The sequence below is a fragment of the Montipora capricornis genome, chromosome 6 (assembly GCF_036669925.1).
Source record: "Montipora capricornis isolate CH-2021 chromosome 6, ASM3666992v2, whole genome shotgun sequence".
In the NCBI taxonomy this organism is placed as follows: domain Eukaryota; kingdom Metazoa; phylum Cnidaria; class Anthozoa; order Scleractinia; family Acroporidae; genus Montipora; species Montipora capricornis.
The window spans coordinates 15863990-15873989 of NC_090888.1; positions in this window are offsets into that span (position 1 = coordinate 15863990).

Consider the following 10000-nt stretch of genomic DNA (forward strand, 5'->3'; position numbering starts at 1 on the left):
CCAAATTCAATCCATTTCAATCCTCTCTAGTTTTGTCCATCCATGTTCCTTCTTGGCTTCCCTGTGTTTTGTTAGAGTTCTTCTATAGTTTAGAACAGTTATTTTGATATTTTAGTTAAATCTATGACCATTAGATCAGTGCTGAAATTGCCTAAAATTGCGTGACCTAGCCCCTTTAATTACTAACACAGAGAACCCCAAAAAGCAAAAAGCCAAAAAATATATATTAGTTTCCATTTCGACGAGGGGCATGTCTGTGTTTTTCGTGTAAAAGAACTGAAACGACAATAAATAAATAAATAAATAAATAAATAGATAAATGAATACATAAATAAATAAACAGATAACCGTTAAACCGTCGAAGCTATATAATTATCCCCCGATTATGACTCTCTAGTATCCCGCCACTTAGAGATAATAATCTTTGGTCATGTGCTTATTATGTTCACGTGATCGCGTGATCATCGCTCTTGATCACAAATGGGAATGGAGCTATAGGCGATCCATAATGTTTTATCTCGCTTTCCAGTACAGGACAAATACTACGCCACAAAAAGCTTAGCTCTATTTTCCGATCCGACTCCAGCTGAAAAGGCACCTTCGTTGCCTTTATCCACCCATTCTTTGGTAAACTCATCTTTAAGGTATTTCGATACACACCCATTGCAGGAAACACTCCTTCACTTTTATTTTCATTTTCGTTGTAAAGGCCTTCAAGATCTTTCTGTTCGCAAATTAAATTAAGATCGCCCGAAAGAAGTGTTGTGGCTGTCCTGTTCTCTCCAGCAGAAGTGGCCGGCTTGGCGTGATGTCTCTAAAAATGTTTACGGTATATGAGGCCACCCAAGCAGAAACAGTCATAAGCCAATCAAAGACATACTTTGGTAAGCTCATGGAGTAAGAAAGATACTATGTCAGGGGTGATATAGCGAATTATCAAACCTATAGAGTGGTTAAAAATGCAGTGTAATACATTTTTCTGTTTTACGACTTCATTCGTTTATTGTATTTTGATTGTTGTTCATTGATGAATATGCATTGATGTGGAATCCGCCTACAGTCTAAGTATCTTAATCCATTTTCAGCTAACCTGATTTGTAGTGTTTCAAGTGGAGATTGCCTGGTGTTTTCCATTTCTTTTGGTCCAGGGTTAAGCTCAATATCTTCAGACATGATTAACATTTCCCTCGATGGACAAAACCTCTTCAGTGTGTCCTACTTTGCATGAAAGGGGACTTGATGGTAAAATAGGTCAAATTTGCCAAAGACAATGCTCCAAAGAACTGCCAAGTACGCGAGCATAACGACAAAGGAAATGAATGCAACGGAGCAATAGCGTATATAACAAAGCGATGTGTCCTCGTACGTAGATAAGCTTATATTTATTTCGCTTCTTAACTGAAGAGATGTAGACGGCTTTCTCCCGCTTTCTCCTGGTAACCTATAGTGACAAAAAGAATAATTAACTTGGATTTCTGCTTTGGTTTTCGTGTTTGCTCTAATGGATTCTGGACCAAGTCTTTTGGCCCTACGGTTGTTGGCTGTGTCTTAGAAACCAGTGATTTCGTATTGAGTCTTTCAATCCTAGGACAAAAAGTAGTATCCAAAGAAATAATGACGCAGTAAAAGACAATAAATGAAGACGAAACTCACCTCTGCTCCGTAAATCAATCGAACGCAGGTCAATAGAACTTCTCAACAAATGGCTACGTCCTACACTGTAAGTGTGATCAGAGTTAACAGGCCGGGTGTGATTAACCACACGCGCTGAGCCGAAGACATGTACCGAACACCGAAATATCACGTGACATATTGAACGTTTTTCATTGGTAGCCGAATAAGAGCATCCTTATTAACGAATGCACGCATGTTAGCTTAAATGATTTTTTTTACTGTATATAAGCGATATCTGTTTATACCTGCGTTTTCAAGGCGAAACAAAAAAAATCTTTTTTGGTATCCTTTTTATTCCATTTTTCGGAGGATTTTATCTACGAAGTTTCTCGATTACTTTGCTTTGTCTAAATAAAGTGTTTTGTTCTCGAATTAAATCACTTTGACAAGAGAATTTGATTGGTTTAATTTTTTTCTGCTTACCGGGAACAGTCAGTTTAAGAGAGTCCTGATATGCTCTTACCTGGGCGGCGATAACAACGTCACTTCAAAATATAATTTTGCTCCATCGTAAGTCTTTTGCCATTATTCCATCTTGTTCACGTCGCACAATGTGGGCAAAGTATCCTAAAACTAAATTGGTTAGGAGCGGCTGCTAAGTAAAATGTTGACATATGTACTCTCGCGTTGTCGTCAAATCATCAAATTTGAAGACCTCAAATATATGGAGATGGTTATGACACTCGACAAGTTCTTTGTTTTATGTTTTTTGTTTGCTGTTTTGGCCCTGACCCGTGCGCAAGCCACACCCCTTTGTCCAAAATGCAGCCGATTAAAAGTTTCGATTAATTTATTAAAAGCTAAGTTTGTGAACCGAGGACAAAAGATTGTGCATGGTCACGGTCAAGTTGACATGAAGCGATATGTGACTGTTTTCGCTTTTGAAGTTTTAAGAGTCTCACAACCAGTCATCTAAATGAACTTTGTGCAGTTCAGAGTAACGCGGAAACATGAGGAGAAATGCGTACCGCACATTCAGCATGATTATTTTTCCTCTCTTAACCGATATGATATTATCGTTTTGTGGCATTGTCATAGCTGCAGCCGTCGTCGTTTCTTAATTTAACTTCTTCAGTCACTAGGGAGCATTAGCAACAGGGAGTTTAAGAAACAACGACAGATATGACTACGACAACACCACAAAACAATAACATCATTGGTTAAAAGAACATAAATAATCGTGCTACACGTGCAGCACGAATTTTAGCAAGTATGTTTCCGGTCCTTTGCATAACGACGACGTGAAATTACAAAATTAGAGGTTCTGACAACAACGTAAACAGTCTTTTCGCTGTGAAACCGCTCGTACCAATTTATTTTTAGGATACCTCACCCATATTGTAGGACGTGAAAGAGACTGAATTTCGCGGAAGACTTACGATAGAGCCAAGTTATATTTTGAGGATGCAACAGAGAATCTTTGATTCTCTCGTTTCACTGTGAAACCGCTCGTACCAATTTAATTTTAGGATACCTCGCCCATGTTGTAGGACGTGAACGAGATTGAATAATCGCGAAAGACTTACGATAGAGCTAAGTTATATTTTGAGGTGAGGGCGCTTTCGTCGACCGCTGCCGTCGTAGATCTCAAAGTCCTTAACGACAACAGGGACCTTTAGCAACGACGACGGGAACGGCAACGAGAATAGGGAGCTTAAGCAACGACAACGGCGACGGCAACGAGAACGTCATCTCAAAATATAAATTTGCGTTATTTTAATCGCTTCGTGACTATTTCAACGTTTTTAATATGACAAGGGTGTAGTGATTCCTCAAAGATGACACCAGTCGGAACGGCACTCCATTTTAGGAGAGAAAACGAAAATTCATCCTCAAGTGCTGACGTTCTTCATAAAACCAAAAACTTGGCTATTTCACGTTGTTGTTTTCCTGACGACGGCAACGAAATGGACAAAAGTGAAAAATGCACCTGCAAAGCGTGCGATGTTATTGTTTTTAACCACTAAATATGCAAATTCTTGACGTTCTCGTTGCCGTCGCCGTTGTCGTTGCTTAAGCTCCCTAATGTCATCTCAAAATATAAATTCACGTTCTTATAATCACTTCTAACTCTTCTCAGCCTGCGTAGCAAGCGCAAGGGGAAAGGGAGGCAAAGCGAGTGATCAAGCCGCGCGGAAAAGAGAACAGGAGAGGGAGAATAGGGAGAGAGCGCTTGCAACGAATGGGGGTGGTTTTCCTGTGATTGCGTTCACTGGATGAACGTAAAATTCTGATTGGTTGAAATCGTCCCGAGGGAAAAAAGTATGATATATTAAGTGCTAGCTATGATGACGACGGAGAAATCGTCGCCCTTGGATCCTGGTATTCTGATAATTTGTCCGTTAATTGGCATTATCAAGGACCAAACAGAAGAAGCTGAAACCGTTGGTCTTCAGGCATGTAATCTGTCCGATGCTTCCGCCGATTTCAAGCTCCTGGATTCCATGAATCTCGTGTTTGCTTCTGCCGAAGCAGCGACTGACGAGAAGTTTTTAAATTATTTAAAATCGGACGCGTCATTCACAAACCGCCTTCCAGCCTGTATAGCCGACGAATCCCACATTGTATGCACTTGGTCTGGTTTCAGGTAAGTGGAAAAACTCAGGTTACGTTCTATGACGGCTTCATTGCATATTCTTGGGGGCTGGTTGTTTTCAAAACATCACAATATCGCAAGACGCGTGAAAGCAAAAAAATACTAAAATAAGCCTCGTATTTGCATTTTCAGTTACGGAATTATTATCCATACATAGAGAATAATAATAATCAACTTAATTCACAATTCAAGATTATTTAAAAAATACAATTGATAAAATTAATATACGAAATTTCATAAAAAAAATCATAATTATGTAAAACATTTAGTTTGAAAAATTGCTCAAAAACTTTAGATGCTCGCAGTGGCCGTGACGTTTATTTTGCAGTCTAAGGAGTGTTCAAGGACCTCTCACGCATGCGTGTACAGATCTTAGAAGTTCAAAGGACATTTGTGTCCTGAGCCATGCGATAACGGTGTTATACGGCTCGGTGTCCTTCTGAGCTATCTTATCTGCAAGATGCTTCAGAAAACGCTGACACTCATTTCCATTCCGCCGTTGGTTCCAAACACTAAAGGTGTGAATAAACCCATCTCTACATCTAGCACCCGCTGCTGGTACTTGCCTTTCTTCTCGTCCTCTTGGTCCTTGAATACTTCAGACATTGTCTTGTTCTGGTTACACTTGGAGTTAACGTGCGTAACTCTTACATCAAAAAATGCAGTAACCCTTCTTGACCAGAAACCTCCCGCCTCGATGTCTAATCTCGCCTGAGAGCTTGTGACAGCACTTCTCAAGTTGTCGTTGTCGAGGGGTTGAAGGCCTGGCTCGATTTCCACATTGTTGCAGACCTTATTAATGAATGCCGTTAATAAATCACGGACAACCAGCATGTCTCTGCACTACAAAGCTCCCTTTTACATGAGAGGGCATGGCCTTCAGTAAATTTATCCCCACACACGCATAGACTTGGTAGATCGACTAGAGGCAAATTATACCGTAAGCGTAGCGAGTCTCTGAACTCCTGCTTATTCATGGCTCGGTCCTGATCTGCAAGAGGCATCGCATTTAACCAAGAACTTGCGCCCTTGTCTCTCGATTGATTAACTAGTCCCAGAAGATCTGGGGAAAGAGTTGAGTCAAAGCTCCTCCGTAGATCTTTCGCCTGTCGCCATAAATGTACTCTGCGATGTGATAAAATCTACGTGCGCATTAGTTATTGACTTCGAGGTAGCGAATTGTTGTGGCGCCTTAGCTCTCATATCGGGCATGCCCAGACCCCCTTGTATCGTTGTTAATGTGACAAGTCGACGCATCTCCTTAGGGAGATGCTCTGATTGACCAAGCAAAGTTGGAAGAAGTAGGTCGTCAATCGCCTCCTGGATTGGATCGACATAATCCTCAAACGATTGATTCTATAGTGCGCATGAAGTAGGTGAAATTTGACTTGTACCCTTTTGTGAAGGCAATGTACGCTGTGTGAGGCTGACTCCTTGCAATTTCGGAGAGCCGTTCGAATTCCTCTTTCCATTCGCGAACTTTCTCCTCACAATACTGATCTTTGCATTCTTGCGACGCAATGACTGCTTCTAGACAGCGCTGGCCTTCAGTTGTTATATTGACTTCATCTCCAAACACCCTCTTTGTATCATCTGCAAGTGCCTCAGACTTAACAATCAGCCAGCTCTTTGACCCGTTTACGAGATATCCAAACTTTTCTCCCTCCTTACTCATTTGCTTGTACCAGTCGTACAAGTGCGCGATTTTCCCTCCTCCAGCAGAGCCGTCTGCAAGCCACACCTGTTTAACCATCGGGCAGTGCGCCCTCAGATTCTGAATCATTATAGATGTATTGACTGAATACCATGGCATCGCCAGTGGATCCCCCTGCGTAGTGCCTTCTTGTGAAAGTATGTCACCTCCACCGCAGATAAACAGTTTAGATGGGCTTATATTTAACAATTAGACCCGTAGCCCTTGCAGGCTACGGGTCAATAGCCCATGAGGCGAAGCCGAATGGGCTATTGACCTGTGGCCCTTAAGGGTGAAGGGTCTAATTATTTTAGTATCACCCAACTAGTCGGACAGAAAAGGCAATAATAAAGTAAGCAAATGCATGTTGAAGAAATATTTATTTGGAAATTAAACGAAAGAAAGCCTTTTTTTCAACATGCAGGATTTGCATTAGTCCACTAGTTGGGTGATACTAAAGGTGTTTATTACATACATACATCAGGTCCTTTCACGAGAACAAATGAGCCCAGCAAATTGACCTGTTCCCAACTGAGTGGCTGTAGAGCATTGCACCGGCATCGCAGAGGTTTATGGGTTCGAATCCCGTCGAAGTCACCTGAATTTTTAGTGTGTCTGTAAAGAGATAATTGCTTAAATTGTCCAGTTAAAGTGCGAGGATCACTTGAGTCTTCAGTCCTGCACTTCAAATCTATACAATCATTTCATTCAAGGAAATAAAATGTCAATCAAGGAATCAATTAAAATAATCAAATTATCGTTCTATTTTCCAACAAAACACTCTCGCTCCAATGAGGGTGTAGTCCTCACACCGTCTCTTTAAAACTGTACTTGTTCTTGCAAGTCTTGACGGGCGCCTTTGCGCATCCATTTTAACTCTGCGGACCAATTAGAGTTAATTCTTACTTTATCTTCCGGTCTTACAGTAGATTCAAAATCTGTTTGACGGTTACTTCTGAAGATGAATGCAGTAGCATTCCAAATGTCAATTTAACTATCGGTAAATATGCGATACAGTATGTTCACAACCGCCGTCTGTGTGAGTATATCACGACACAAAATTTAAGTCATCAGCAATTTTTGCATTCCAAGTGTTAAAACGCAGCCGGTTGCTGTCGGTTAAGATGGTGCACTGAAGTGAAAAACCCATGCAGTTTGAGATCCATTATACCAAATCCAGGTTTATTTTGCCTAGGCATTCAGCCCTTTTGTGATCCTGTTTTTGTGAACAAAACAACGTGGGCACTAAATGCGGCTGGAAATTGTGTCTGAATAGAAGTGAGAATTTCCTTTTTCTTTTACAATCACTGACAATACAAGTATCCCGCCATTGGCAGTTTTTATACTAGAGACGAATTATTTGGGCAAACATTTGCTGTTCGTCTGGTTATGCGTCTCTAGTATGAAGACGGGCACGGGAAGCAATATCCCTCGAGACGAAATATCTTTCGTTGTGCGTTTGAACGACTCAAAACGGAAAATCAATGGAACAGACGGATAATGCGTCTTGTGCTCGTCTTACAGTTGCACAAAAAAGATATGTGCCCGAGTTCGTCCCAGACGGATTATTCATCTTCTGTAGTTTGTCCCGTCTTTGCGCCAGCACGAATTTTAGAAAGTATGTTTGCGGTCCTTTGACTCATAATTCGTCTTGGAGGATATTGCGTCTGGTATAAAAACGGCCAAATGGCCTTTCACAGCTGCGTCAGGGTGTAAATCGGAGGAAGTAGAGAATATAGAGGGAGAGCATAATTGCAGATTATCACCGCGTGAGATGGCATGATTTAGGCACTCTTCACATGATCCCCGCTGACCGGGCTGGCTCGGTTATTACCGCGATGAAGTTGGTTTCTCTTCATATGGCGACTTTCAGCCCGCTTTCCCGGATGAAAAATTTGAAAAATTGGTGACGCGACAATTCAGGCGTGAATCTAACCAACAAACCTGGCGAAAATTTCTCGATTTTCTTTAAGTGTTTAAGCAATTTCAAATTTCTTTTGACCTTACGTTAGCTATCAAATGAAATTATTCCAAGCCTCATTATCGAAGAAAAGAGAAGTAAAAACTCGCGGTTAACGTTAGGTCCGTTCAATCATTAAAATGCATTGTATTGTTTTCCTTCCGCGTAACCGGGATGAAGTGTTCATATGGCAAAATTTCCAGCCTGCTTAAAACCAAAATCCCGGCTGAAAAGAACCGAGATCTCGGCAACCAAGCCATCCCGCCCTATGAACACATCGAAATTTTTACAAAGAATTTTGAGGTGAGGCGAGATCTCGGAGACTGGGCCAGCCTGGTCAAACGGGCTCATATGAAGAGGTCCTTAAAGGAGATCTGAAGTTCACTCCAAAATGATAATCTTTTTTTAATCGCTCAATAGAATAGTTCATGAGAAGAGCAGCTTTCAAACCCAAATTTCAATCGTGAATTAGCTTTCTAAGCTCGTGAAATCCTTGTTGAAAATGTACACATGCGGGCCGCCATCTTCGATTACACTTAGCAGTCTGGCAACCTGTTCGTGACGTCATTGAGTCCAGCTGATAACACATCTTCATGAAGGTGATGAAACTTGAACAATGAAGCAGAAAAGACTGCGGTACGTAAATTGGTGCAGATGCCGCTAACGGATTTAGTCTCCCTTCGCGGATTTGGACCTCCTCATTACAGCTTTTTGAACTGTTTATCGAAGTAGTGTTAAGAGTTTGGATTAGGAAAACTAACCGATACTATAAAGCATAAATCTTTGAGAAAAAGCCCAGATCAGTTAATTTTTCAGTAAAGGTTGAATAAGGACTTAAGAATGAGTAACCCTTATTAAATGGCTACTGCATTGAACCTTGGTATTTTTAACTCCCAGGGGAAATGAAAAAACATCAGCAGTTAAGTAGTAGTTAACAACGAACATAACAGTTTACCGATGGTCTATAATACAGATAGTTGCTTTGTAAGAAGCATCTTAACTTCAGTCTAAATTGTATTTATTTTTAGCAACTACATCTACGCAGCCTCCAGGCAGTACCGGTGTATATTGGGTGGATATCAAGAGATTATAATCTCTTGGTGGATATACAATTAACAGGGGAGAAAGCAATCCATACTGTGTGGTCTCTGTCATATGAAAACAATTTCTGGAGGCTGATGGCGTTTTAATTTACATAAATTTCCGAGTTCGACCAAAGTGAGATATTTTCAAAAGGGAAACGCCATCCTTTTTCATTTTGAAAGACCTTATCTGGTTAAAACAATCAATAAAGGTCTTGAAAACGTACTGATTTAGAACGAGGTTTCCACCGTACGCGTGCTTCAGTAATTATGAAGTTCATATTGTGAAGAAATGTAACTAAAAGTGTACAACTACATGGAAAGGGGTGTTAAAAACAACAAAAGACAACACAAGCATGCAAAAAATGGTCAATTAAAAACTTCCACGCGAATTGGGTCAGATTGTACATTGAGCAAGTTATTAAAAAACATTACATAAACGAAAAACAATCTTGTTCTTGCTCCTCTTTATTAGACAGAAAAAAATTCTGCTAAGATCGGTCCTTTGGGGTAAGCCATGTTTCTCTCGGAAATGTGAACAACATGAACAGTATTTCGTGCGTCAAAACAGTCGGTGAAGTGATGCTAAACAAACAAATGTTCCTCCTTTGGCGAGAACTTCTTGTCTCGGCCAAACTTGATTAGCATGTGGCTTCCCTAAGTTGTTTCTCTTTACCGGGAGACAATTAAAAGAAATGCCTCCTTTGTTGTCTCTGTCTGACCTATCTCAGCAATTTTTGTTGATGAACAAAAAGGCATGACTGAAATACGGAGAGGAACCTTAGCAGTTTTGTGTGTTCAAGCTTCCCGCTAAACTTCAGGTTGGATTCAGTGACGTCTTGAGCTTGCCGCAGGCTGCTAAAATAACACTAACTTCATTCGTACTATACTTTGAGACGGGGAAAAAGTACCATTTTGGAGTGACCATCTTCTTTGATAAACGTGACAAAGGATGGCAAGATCTAGTAAAGGACTTCCCTAGGGCTTAACCGCAG